This window comes from Lissotriton helveticus, chromosome 1_1 (genome assembly GCF_964261635.1).
Source record: "Lissotriton helveticus chromosome 1_1, aLisHel1.1, whole genome shotgun sequence".
NCBI classification, from domain to species: Eukaryota; Metazoa; Chordata; class Amphibia; order Caudata; family Salamandridae; genus Lissotriton; species Lissotriton helveticus.
The window spans coordinates 1,929,425,957-1,929,440,103 of record NC_136057.1 but is presented as its reverse complement, the minus strand read 5'-3'; positions in this window follow the sequence as shown (position 1 = coordinate 1,929,440,103).

The following is a 14,147-nucleotide window of genomic DNA, read 5'->3' as shown; positions in this document are numbered from 1 at the left end:
TCTGTTAGCCGTGTTGGCGTTATTGAAGTTGATAACAACACACCCCCCGCTTCAATCTTACGGGCATCTCGGGCAGTGCACCTGTCTACCTTTTCCGCTTCTTACTCCCCCCTATCCTGCGGAGTCCCACAGGGCTCCGCCCTATCTCCTTTGTTATTTAATCTCTACATGCAGCCCCTAATAGCCTCTCTCCGCAAATCCTCGGCTACAATCTTCAATTATGCGGATGATCTGCAGCTAATTTTTCCTATTGACACTTCCCTATCCTCTTGCACTAGCTTCCAAACTACCATGCTTGATATATCGGAATGGATGTATCACAGTCAGCTTAAATTAAATCCCACTAAGACCGAGCTTGTGTTGGTAGGCGGGTCAGCCAACCCATGGAATGCCAGCTTTTGGCCTCCCTCACTAGGGTCCCCACCCTGTCCCGTCGAGGGCGAGGTGGGAGCCAGTATGTTGGTTGTCTATGGCCGTTCCCCTCACGGCAGTCACAGGCTGTGTTAGCGCGTCCCGGTTCGTAGATGTGGACTTAGAAACTGTAAATCTATACTTCCTCTAAATGCACTTTTGATATTTTGATCCTTGATATTTTGTCCCAGATGTTCTTTTATCACAATACTTCTATGTTCAATATGCAAATAGTACAATATTCGTGTCTATATGGGCTATGGTTTACTTTCTTTGTAATGGTAGTTTCCTAACTGGCAGGGGTGGAGGGAGTTCATGATCCCTTTTCAGTCTTAGATCTACCATGTTGCTCTCTTTTACGCACACTGGAGTTCTGTTTCCATTTTGATTTAGAGACCTCCTGGGGAGATGTGGGATTCAGGAGCCATTGGTGACCATACCACTCCCATGATTATCATGCTGTTTGATTATGAAGACGAATGGAAGAATTTTACAGTAAGTGAGAAAATAGTGCTTCAATACTGCTCTCATGTTTCTATTGCATCTGTTCCTTTAATTTGTCTTCTTTTAAAGTCATTATCATCTTACTTTTCTCTCTCATATTCTGTAAGTCTTTCATACATGTTCCATTTGACTAATTGATGGCAGAATCTGAATAAATGCATTAGGCCTGTAGTACAGTCATTTGGAGTCGCAGATTTGGTTTACCTCTATAAATGATGGATTTATGTCTTTTAAGCTTTCGGAAAAGGCTAACCAGGGGGGCCATAAATCGTTTAATCCTTACTATTTGTATACAGTTACTGAGGAGTGAGCCCCAGCAAGTGGTGGAAAATCGAAAGATTAAGACAAGTTTTGTCTTGTGAGTTTGTGAACATTCACAAACTCCTCCATGACCCTTTCCCACAAGAAAACAGTTGGAGATTTTCTGCTGAAAACAGTTGGTGGAAATCCCTTTCCAGGAAAGCACCTTGAATGCTGCAATTGATGCAGCTTTTCAGAATGTCTAGAGCACATATCTGTAAAATCCCAAACTAGGCAATTTACACTCAAAAGGGAAAGAAAATCTTCGAACATACATTTCGAACACATCTAACATGGACTTCGATTGGAATTCATAGAGCATATTATCAAGGCGATTATCGCCACTTTATCGGCAGTTTCCTGCCGATAAAAGTGGCGATAATCTATCGCCTGTCCTTGATAATATGCCCCTGAGTTGTTAAAAAGGTAGGAATACCAAAGTTCCCCCAATTCCGCCAAGACTTAGCTATTCATAGTCGTAATTGGCTAGAATTAAAAAGTGCATCTACTTCACAATAGTATCCCCAGCTCTCTTTAACCATTGAACCAATGAATATCTTGCAGACATTTACACTCCCCACAAATAACAAGCATTTGCAATGCAATAAGTCACGCATTTACGTGAGTTTGAGCTATTCACATTACAAATAACAATGCCTTTTAGTTCTGTTTTTGTTTTTAAAACTTAAATAAAAGGCATTGCCATTTATAATGCCAATAGCTTAAACTCGCGTAAATACGAGACATATTGCATTGCAAATGCTTGTTACTCATGAGGCCACTGCCTGGGCAAGGGGTTCACCTTATTAGTACTAGTTTAACACTGGAATACAGCAATATGCAAGTGAAAGGGGAAAGTCAACCTTTGCGAAGTGCCTTCCACTACACAGCAACAAGCATTGCAGCATCTTCTTTTGATCCGTTTAATCTCAAAACAATTGTTGTTAAAATCTGCAAACTATGCAACATGATGGAATATATACAAATGCAGCAAATCCATAACTATGCATGAAACACCACAGATGCAGAATCTTGAAATTCCAGTAGCCCTAGTTTAGCACGACGGGGACTACAGTACTGATGTCACTGTACTGTCTGCTCAAATGTCTCTGTTTAGCACAACAGGACCTGTGGTAAGCTGTACTGATGTGCCTGTACTCTGTGCTTGAAACATGCATTCAAGCAGACAGTACGCTGACATCTGTATTGCATGCGCTGACATGCTAAAAGTAGGTATTTAAGCAGGAGGTACTTTGACATTTGTACTGTTTACCACAGACCGTCCCGTGCTAAACACAGGCATTCAAGCAGACAGGCCAGTGCATCAGTACCGTTTACCGCAGCCCTCGATGTATCAAACACAGACTGTACGTTGAAATCAGTACCGCTTCCTGTAGCTCTAGGGCGAACACAGGCATTCAAGCACAGAGTACAGATAGATCAGTACTGCGTACTGCAGGCCCTGATGTTCTAAACACAGGTATTCAAGCAAAGAGTACACGCCCCTCAGTACTACTTACATACTGCTTTGCCATGCTAAACACATTCAAGCACCAGTACCTCGGGCCCTGATGTGCTAAACACAAGCACGGTAGCAAACAGTACAGTAACAACAGAACAGCTTACTGCAGACTCTGCAGTGCCGAGCTCAGGCATTCGATCAGAGAATACAGGCAAATCAGTGTCATTGGAATGCAAGCAAGGTACAGACATATTGGTGATGACAAACACTAACTGATCATGGGTGAATGCTGGCACAATGTGACAGAGTACAGGCATAAAACTGGCTGATGATATAGGTCCAGCAAGTCTGAACACTGGCACAACAGCTGAGCAAACAAGCATTCATAGACCCAATAGTTCTGGCTTGTATTTAGGGCCCAGAATAAAATATTAAAAGTCTCCTTCAGTGAAAAACAAAAAAAAAATGTCCGTGTCCAATGCATGTATAAGATTAATAATGTATGATTATTTGCAATACTTCTGAGATGTAAACATAGCCCGCCAGGCATGACAATGCAGGCCCTCTGTTAAAGGCAGCCACAGGATGGAACACCAAACGACCAATAATACGAGGTGAGAGAGAAATGCTCCTCTGGGGGAGGCCAAAGCCCACTCTGTGCATATTTTAATTAAGTGGTACCAACACGTCATTAAAAGAGTTGCGCTGGAATACTGGCATTGCGGAGCAGGGAACATACACATAGTGCAGAACCCACGCCACACGGGGGCAGGCCGAATGAGAAGGGACAAGCAGCAAAAAAAGTGACAGAAACTGCACAAAAAGCTAACACAACGAGGGAGAGAAATGAAGGTTTGGTGCTTCGGCCTGTTCATTGGGAGGGGCTGAAGCAAGCAGAGGCTCCCGAGGGGGTATTATCAGGACTCTACAAAACACCATAAGTATAAACAAATGGCCCTTGCACGTGCCGAGTGCGAAATGTGATTGTCTGCATGTAAGTTAAATAAAAATGCAACACGAGCGAGGCCCGTTGTGAAAGTTAAATAAAGTTGTACTCACACAATGGCCCCTTGCAGCATGCCGCTTCTGAGCCTTTGTAAGAAGCAAGCGTGAGGGACCTAACTGCAAGCCTGAGAGTGGTGCGTGCGCAACCTGCTCTTTTTTGAAGCACATGCTCATGCTTTTGGCGCGCTCCTGCTCGCTCCCGCAAGCTGGATGCCGCCACAAGCACGAGTATGTGCTTCGAAAAAGAGCAGAACGACGGCTAAAGGTCTCAAAAGCAGCGCATGCGCGCTGTGTAGGCGAGACCTAAAACTAAAGCATGATAAAGCATATATTTCAACCACAAGCTTTCTTCACTATGCATCATCTACTCTTATAAATCACAAGACATTCTCTGTAGAAATGGGTAGGTTGTTGATACCGAAATGTTTTCATATTTTCACGTTATCATAATAGCTCTCTCCTTGTTTAGACAATTATTAATTTGTTCACTCAGGTTGAGTTCTTTTTTTTTCTAAACTGGTATTCTAATAATTTCAGCATATGTATTCTAATCTAAGTTATCTTAATTTTGTGACAGCTCAGCCAACAAATGCTTAACTTCTTTTGCGAATCAAGTTTAGGGCCTTCTTCATACAAGTAGTTCTCTTGTATATACAATTATTTTGGCATTGAGAACATTAACATTTTAGCTTCTGTGAATGTCTAAAGAAGACTGTCTTTGTAAAGAATAAACATTTAAAGTCCATGTCAAACATAAGGCAGAAAGTGCTTTCTTAATCTACGTGTATGTAAGAGACCCAGAAAGCAATGCTTTTCTGTGGAGTGGTGAAAGACAAATAATAAAATATTACCTTCATGGCAGCAAGAAATGCTTCAGGGATGGGACAAACACAAATATGGATAGGTTAGTCATCGAATAAGAAACAGTGAACTGAAAAAGACAAGAATGACATCCAATTATTAGCAAGGGGCAGACCCAAAGCCCACACTATATATGTAGCAGACAATAGTTATTCAACAACCGACAACAAAAGCTGCCTGTAGGCGAAACCTGAAACTGAGGGGAAGTGAAAGGTTTGAGGATGTCCTTACAGTGACTCGCCATGGCCTGAACAGTGTGGAACATGAGGTGCCCACTCAACACCAAGAGATCATTTTGCCACAGAATGAGCAATAATAAATTAGGAGCATTTGAGGCATAATATTATGCAGTAAGTGAAGCTACCCCTGTCCTTTGACTCATGTTGCTGAGATGTCAGGGATTAAGTTGGCAGTGTTTTCAAACCAGCACGTTTTTATTAGTTTAACATATATTCTAACAACGAAGAAGGTATGTGAATTTAGATATAGACATATGCCACTGGTTTACAAAGTGAGAGCATGTTGTATTCAATACATTTGTGTAGCACGTTTCCATCATCGCTTTTGGAATCTAGGCGCCATTTTTGAAGGAACTCTAGCACAGTGTGCCTGCTAGGCACACACAGTATTGCACTTTGGCCCAGATTTACAAAACTGTCACACATACCCATAGGTGCTGTGCTACGTTGCATAAGAGGAAGAAAGCAGGTAAGCACCATATCTGTTAAGATAGGGCACCATCCTGCTTTCCCCCAGGAGTTTGCACACAATCAGGCTGCCGAGAGCAATGGACACAACTTTACACCATAGTTCAAAGGTGTCTACATGAGTCTAGCATAGGTTTTTTACACGAAGGGTATCCTTCCTGTAAAAAATACTATGCCTAGACTAACATTAACATGTTTCCCACTTCGGATGTGTGTTGTACAGTGCAGAACACATCAAAGCGGGAAAAGTTATGAGAAATGAAATAATTTCTCCCTTTTTATGCCTGCTTCAAGTTGGGTAATTTTTGTTGCAAAAACTGTTGTTGGTAGATACGGATTTGCATTAAAAACCATAGGTGGTTGTGCGGGAACGCCCATGTTCCACCCATGTCACACTCACCCACCTTGATGCAGCGTAACATAATGCTGTGTGTTACTTTGAGGCAATTTTCCAGCCCAAAACAAGTTTCTCGCTGGAAAGTAAATCACTAAAATATTCAGTTTTGTGATGCAACCCCAGCACAAATGTTAATAAATCCGGAACTTATTCCTGGACCAGCAGACGTTCCCAAGGGAGTGTTGATCAGGGGTAAGGAGTACAAGAAATGTGTTCAACAAGCTCAACTTTGTGGGTATTCATTAGAGTGCATTTCTCATTTCACCTCTTTCACACTTCAAAGATGGAGGCGGAAGTGCTACAATGGATGTGGCAAAAAGAACCAAGGGGCATATTATCAAGGGGGTTTATCTCCGCTTTTTTGGCTTTAAAAGCCAAGAAAGCGGAGATAAAATTATCTCCCTATTACCTAGCTGTCGCTAACACCAGTTAGCGACAGCTAGTAGGAGATAGCGACCATCTTGGGCCCCGCTTTGTATGTCAGTGATATTTATCACTAATGACATGCAAAGTGGGCGTGCCAAGATGTTAGCGACTGGAAACAGTCGCTAACATCGCTATCTCCTATTACCAACTTTTGGAGATATTCGCGCTAAGCGCGAATATCTCCAAAAGCTAACACCTGCCCTGAGCAGTTCTTAGCCATGTTAACCAATGGGAGGTGGATAACATGGCTAAGAGCATTTGCTCGATAATGCATGAATATCGCTGACTTTTCATCGATATTCATGCTTTGCGGCCGTTTTTTATCGCATTTGCGATAAACCTTGCTAATAGCAAGGTTTATCTGCGATAAAAATCGCCGATTTGCGGCGATAATTTTTGTCTCTAAACAAGTTAGAGACAAAAATTATCTCTATTGGTTGGTAATATGCCCCCAAATGTTGTAGGAATCACTGTTGGGTATCAAAAGTGTGTTATTTAAGACAAGCAATTCAATCACAAAAATGTTTACTTCGCCCAACTTCATAATATGGGGCAGGCCATGAGGTACACAGAAGCTGCAGAAATCAACATTCGTTGACCATTTTAGGGTGCAACGTACAACGTGCATATCGTGCTTTTATGCGTAGGTACGTCGCAAATATGTGTGCACTAGCAAAGGTAACACTCGTAAATTACTGGCATATGTAATCATTATAGTCAAGCGCAAAATATTTATAAATGTGAACATTGACAAAATGTAATCACTGGAAAATGTCCTCTTTTAGTTGTTTTTGGTTGTTTTTTCAGGAGACACACTTCTACAAAACAATGTTAGCTGACTGGGCAGTGAGAAATCATTTCAGTCTTGTGTGTGTTTTTTTGTCGTCACGTTATAGAGGAGAGGGAAGCTGGGGGGGGGGGCGGGGGATCGGAGACTGGATCTCAATGCCAAGACTGTTTCCCACAATTCTAGGCCTGTGCTAAATTAAAGACAAGGCAACTTCCTTAATGGTGCCACCACAAATAGCCATAAGAGGGTAACAGATTTCAACTAATCGCTTCAAATATTTCCTTGTTGTTAGGGTAAATGAAGCCGAAACGGCAAAAAATGGTCATGGCTCCAAACTATCCTTGCATCAGAGCTGCTGTAGGATGCTTCTCATCTGTGGAGTCGTAAAACCCTCGCTTTAGAGGCTTACACAGTGGTTTTGTTGACTTTAGAAACACTGAGGGGCATATTACCAACTAGTTTCGATAATTATCGCAAAGCACGCTTAGCGCTGTTTTTCTCATTGCCGGCTATCTCTGGATTTCATTGCTGTGATAGCGCGGTATTATCAACTCTCATCTCAAAGGCGATGAGAACTACAGCGATAGCGGCGAAAACACCCATTATCGTGAGAAATCCAGAGATTACTGAGCAGCGATAATAGAAAAGCTCGCTGTTCCGATAGTGTGTACTTAACCATACACTCCACCTCCCATAGGCAATAAGGCTAAGTCAGGTTTTTTGCAGGCATTAGAATCATGCGATAATGGGGGCTTAGAGCGCCTTTTGTTATCGCTTCGCTGTTCAGGAGCTATGTTGTTAATACCGCGATATTGGTTTTGTGATCATTTCTCCTGTTGTCTTAGGAGGGAACGCCTACTTTGCATTTCATTAGCAATAGCTATAGCTGTCATGAGATACGTTACAAAATTGGCTGCTAACATGCGCTAATGCATGTTAGCGACGCCTTGATAATATTGAGATAAAAAATCGCAGCTTTTTCAGCGCTATGTGCCGAAAAAGCGCCGATATATCGCTTGATAATATGTCCCAGATTATTTATTTCCGAGCCTGTTCTGTCTGCACCGATCAGTTATTCATGAGTCTGTTCTTTCTATAGCTCTGTAGACAAAACTCTTAAAATGCAACGAAAAAAACCATAACAGAGGTGAGGGATGCAGAGATGATCATAGGCCAAGAAGACGAAATGATGGAAAACAGTGAAAGAGGGAAGCAGGAAGTGTGAAAAAATGTAGCAACTTGCAAGAGAGAAGGGTCAAAAGGGTGAAAGGATGGAGGCAAGGGTGAAAGGATTGATGGATGTAAAACAGCATTGACATGGCTGGGTGAAAGAAAGAATGACTGGAATGATGAAAGACTGGGTGAATGGGTGGATGGATGGATGGGAACCTGGATGGAAGGGTGAAAAGATAGATGGGTGAATTGATAAAAGGATGGTGAAATGATGGATTGAGGAAAATGAATGGATGTGTGTATGGATAGGAAAAATGAATGGACGAATGGTTGGAAGTTTGAGTGGAAGTATGAACAGAGGACTGTAATGATCAAAGGGTGGATGGGAACTATGATAATAGATTGATAGGTGGAATATGGAATAGGTGGTTAGATGGGTGGATGAATGACTGGCTTTAAGGATGGAGAGATAGAAAGAAGAAGGAATGGGTAGGGCTTATTCACTTTTCTCCCTAAATGACATTTGAGGTATAGACCAAGAGGGGGGGTATTTACCATTTAGGCTACTCCATTGTTTCTCACTGCTTCTGTTCTTCAGAAATTTCAGTCCCCTATTGAAGGAAGTGCACCAACAACAGACACTAGAAGCACATCACCCACAATCTAACTTAAAAAAAAAAAGTTTGGGTCTCAGGCGCTGGCAGCTGATCAGATTGTCACATTCTTGAAATCATAGCATGGCCTATGTTAATATGTCTGCTTGTGAGTCTTAATGTATGGATTTAATAAGTTTCACAGTATCTGCCAGCCTGGTTGTCACATTCATGTTCAGAATTGCATTGTGTGTTTAGAAACCACTCTTTTAGAAGTGGCTGGGATTTTGTGCTCTAACATTTCTGTGTCTCTCTGCCTGGTTGTGGATTGACTGTCTGGATCTGAAAGTGATAGGATCTGGGGAATGTCTTGACCCAGGAGGGGAGGTGAGACAGCAACAGGCTGACCTGCATCTGGAGTGTAGGGGGGAGGAGTAGCCCCTGGAGGTAAAGAGGCCTGGGTTGCTGCAATAAACAATGGCTCCATCTCCTGCTGCGTATTTAAGGATCCAGACCCCCATTAATCAAAGGAAGAAGGTGTCACTGGCAGGGAGGCACCCAGAGCTGGTTTGAACAGGGCTCAGTGCCCCCCTGAACACAAAGACTTCAAAGATATTTAGGGGTATAACTATGAGAGCTGAAGCCCCTGAACTTTGGAGGAATTGAACTGATCAAGACTGAAAAGGTTTGAAGCTACTTTGTGGGCAGGAGGGCCTCTGCCAAGGAAGAAACAGCTGAAGAGACTGAAGGAAAGGGCTGACACTTGTTGTGTGTTCTGGGGTTGGCCTGCAGTTTGCTGCTTTAACCAAGGAGAGGCTAAAGGGACTTTGCTGTGTTGTGTGTCCCCCTGCTTGAAAGGACTTTGCTTTGTACTGTGTCCGGTAGTAACTTATCCCCAAGGGCACGAGATGAGCTGGCTCCCTGTTGCGGAAACTCAACAACGCAAAGGATTCCAGGAGAGTCTCAGCGATGCTCTGTGCGTGTGCTTTTTGCAGCCTGAGACCCTCGTAAGAAATGCGCTGTGATTGTGGGCATCTGGAGTCCTAGCGAGTCTCAGCGACGCTGTGTGTGTGTGCTTTTTACATCCTGAGCTTCCTGTGATCACATGCAACGGAGTCTAAGTGAGTCTCAGCGATGCTGTTGGCGTGTGCTTTGTGCAACTTGAGAGCTTCGTGAGGATTGCCCTGTTATCGTGCATCCAGAGTTCAAGGGAGTCTCAGCGACACTGTGTGCGTGTGCTTCGTGCAGCCTGAGACCTTCATGGGAAGTGCCCTGTCATTGTGCATTCCCGAAGCTAAAGTGAGTCTCAGCGACGCTGTGTGCATGCGCCCTGTTGCAGCCTGAGATCTTCGTGGCACCAGCAGCCTGGACCGGCAGCCCCAGAGGAGCTGAGCCGCCGGCCCGAGTCCGCCATTGTCAGAGCAGGATCTCAAACCAACCCCGTTGAGGGAGGGCCCGAGTTCCACTGCCCGGAATCCACAAAGTTGCATTGGAGGCCCAAGTCGCGGGAAGAAGAAAGGAGAGTGAGGTCGCACACCCCAGGTAACGTGTGTCGCTGCCTGGGGTGAGGTGCGGGCTCGGAGAGAGACACTCTCGGCCTCTCCCATTCCTGCAGCAGCTCATATCGCGGCCCGTACTTGCCAAGGAGTGGCAGTGCCGGGGCCGGAATGCGGAGCTGCACATTTGGTTTACATCATACCCGTGTTGGGGGCATCTGTTGATGGAAGCTGACTGTGAGTCAGTACGAGTGGCGGAGATACCGCCTGAGGAACCGTGATTGGTGTTGGAGTGTATTAAGCTTTGCATTATTTCTGCATTACAAACTACCTGAAGTGTATTACGCATTGCATTATTTCTGCATTACGAACTACCTGATTAGTGTATTACGCGTTGCATTATTTCTGCATTATGAACTACCTGATTGTTGCATTACGCATTGCATTATTTCTGCATTACGAATGCCTGATTGTTGCATTACGCACTGCACTATTTTTGCATAACGAACTACTTGATTGCTGCATTACGCATTGCGTTAGGTTGCATAACAAACTGCCTGATTGTTGCGTTACGCATTGCACTATTTTGGCATTATGACCTGCTTGATTGTTGCATAACGGACTGCATTATTTTTACATTGCAAAGTGCCTGATTCTTGCATTACGACCTGCATAGCATTGTATTAGGACTACAGTGGATCATTTAGAATTGCTCATTAATATCGCCAGAACTTACAAGGGCAGGCTGGCCTAATAACCGGCCAGGAGGAGGAATATTAAACATACGCATTTGTTGGATTTATATCATGTGGTCTCATTGTATATCTTCTAATATAAATTTATACTTATTTTTATAAAACTTGTGTGGAATCCATTTGTGGTGTGAGATTGGGTTACTGAGAGAGTGGTTGTAAATACTATACACACTTGCCTTGATGATAAGCCTGGCTGCTTGTGCCAAGGTACTGAGGGGGTGAGCGGGGGCAATCTGAGAAGCTGTACTTCCTTTCCTTGCCGTGGAAGCAAGGGCCCCTATTTGGTCTATGGTACCTACCTCAGCCAACTAGCGACCCCAAGGTCTAACACTCAGCAACAAGCTCTCAAAGTACTTCTGCAGCAAGATAAATATCATGACAGTTTCGCCCTCCAACTGGACCCAACAAACCCTGGAACATGACTCCCCATCTCGGCCAAGGAAACCAATCGCACCAAATGCCCCCCCCCCCCCATCTCTACCGACGAAATCGCCTCCACCATGAAGTCCAACAACTTCCAGCCCATTCAAATCTCTGACCCCTCCACGCCCTCACCAAAGGACTAGAGCTAATCAGCACAACACTCACCCCGATCTTAAACACCTCCATTCCATCGGTCACCTCCCTGGACACTTGGAAACACACCACAGTACCCCCCTGCTCAAGAAACCTTTTGGGAACCCCACAAAATTCACCTACTATAGACTCATCTACTTGGTTTTGTATAAATCCTGGACAAATTTATCAAGACATGCAGCACCAACCATCTCAATAATCACCAACTCCTCACTGTTACTCAATCCTGCTTTAGACCCAACCACAGCATGAAGGAAGCCTTCACTACTGCTACAAATTACATTCCAATGATCCTAGACAGAGGAGACATGGCTTCCCTTATTCTATTGGCCCTCTCCACAGCATTTAATACTGAATTCAACTCTATCATCATCTGACTGCTGCATGAGATCTTACTCCTCATGGATATGCTCCTTCCTGACATGAACTTGACCTTTACAATGATCAACTGAAATTGCCAATTTCTACTGTGGGAAGGTGGGAAACTAACTGAGTCGATGACGTGGAATTCTCAAATCTTCTGTGGATTTAAATGGTGTTCACACTGTTAGTTTTAGGGCAAATATCTTTGGACTCTAAGTGGTACAGACCTCCTTGTTCATATCTCCATTGTGTGACTGTATGGTATACATTGTCCTGATTTGGAAAACATTTACTGAAGTCTCCACTATGCTGACACCTTCCTACTTTCCCTGATTTAACTAGGTTTCCCCTGTTTTCCCAACATCCGTTTAGGACTAGTTTAGGCTACTTTAAATTGATTCATATATCTGTAAAGACATGAGGATCACAACCTGTACATGCATCATCAAATCCTATTCTTTATTGTTAGTATTGTGGCAAATGATTTTCTTGCATGCCTTATGCTGCTAAGACTTAATTTCATTCAGCATTTTGGTTTACCTGTGGTGATTCTCTATGTTTACAATGTTTTCTTGAGATTCATTTACATCAGTTTGACTGTGAACTTGAAATAAACTCATTTAACCTTACCCATTGGTTCCTAGTCCTTAATGTGTGGCCAAATGGGCTACACTGTAAATTGAATTGTTTGAATGATGTTAACTGCCCTTTATGTGTCAGGCAGCTCAAAGATTTGTAGCCGGATAAATAGTACGACCGCCCCAGTGCTCATCTCTTTTTAGAATGTAATGTTTTAGAACACTGTGGGCCAGATGTAGGTAATTCTATTTTACCGATTCATAAATACCGAATTTTACTGATTCGGTATTTATGAATCGGTAAAATAGAAGTAGTCAGATGTAGGTAATTTTCTTTTCACATTTACCGAATCGGTAAGCATCGGTATTTACCGATTCGGTAAATACCGAATCGGTATTGCCCATTGATTCCTAAGGGCCTTGAAGCCCATAGGAATCAATGGGCAATACCGATTCGGTATTTACCGAATCGGTAAATACCGAATCCTGCAAGGGTGCAGGGGGTGTCACTTTGACACGCTCTAGCACCCCAAATACAGGCAGGTGTGCCATGTGGCACACAGACATGCCCTAAGGGCATGTTTGTGTGTCACATGTCACAGGTTTGCTTACACAGATGTGGATGCACACCTGCTTTCGGTATTTTACCACCCTATAGGATTGGGTGGTAAAATACCGACTCTAAGGGCCTGTGGCACTCTCAGGAGTGTCACCTACATGTGGAATTACCGAATCGGTAAAATTACCGATTCGGTATTTTACAGATTCGGTAAATTTACCGAATCAGTAAATTTACCGATTCTGTAAAATGCTGGCCCCTACATGCCGATTCCTAAATACCGGTCAGTAACGGCTGTATTCGGCCGTTACCGACCGGTATTTCCTCTCCTACATCTGGCCCTGTGTGTTTTATGTTAGAGAAGGAGAAATTATTCCTTCTCGCAAGTATGCCACATATATCACGACTGAGAATATTTATTGTTTGCAGGGGATTTACAAAAGCAGAAATTGGGCGTGAGTTACAGAAATTAAGTGAGCAGGGTTAAGACATTTTTATGTCGCCAGATGACCAGTCTATAAATATCAGGCTCTGTGATGTACTGTCCCACAAAGTAATACATCTATGCTCTTTTGCAGCGTGTGATGGGCCCCCCTGGTCCACCTGGGCTTCCCGGAGATCCAGGACCTATGGTAAGAATAGCAGTTGCTTTTGTGCTGTTCTACTACTATTCTTGTACTCTTATCCCTCTGATTTCTTTTGCTTGCACCGGCCAGCTTTTTGCAGTGTTTGTAGAGCTTAAGTGATTTTTTCTTGTTGCTATCCACATCCTGAAACCAGGAACAATACTCTTAAAATGCCACTCATGGCTCCTTGCTTCGCACACCTACCTGTGACTTTGGCTGTTTTTGTACCCTGCAAATGCACTAGCATGGGATGCAGAGGACAAAAGTTGCCATACGTAATGGTAGATACGGTCAACTCAATGTGCACCATGCATAGTCACAAAAACATTAAACAGATAAAAGTTGTAGGCAATATCTGAAGTATGTGAAAGGTACACAAAGAACAAGGCCACTGTCCATGCATTGGTGGGCTACAAACATTCTCGAAGGTCAAGCATAAGCTTTGGTGCATCAGAATGATACACACACATACTATGGGTGGTGCAGAAGACTGATCACAGTGTGTTACATTCAGATACACCTGAAATGCCTGAAAACGAAAACGTGTCTCCAGGCTGGCCCTTGT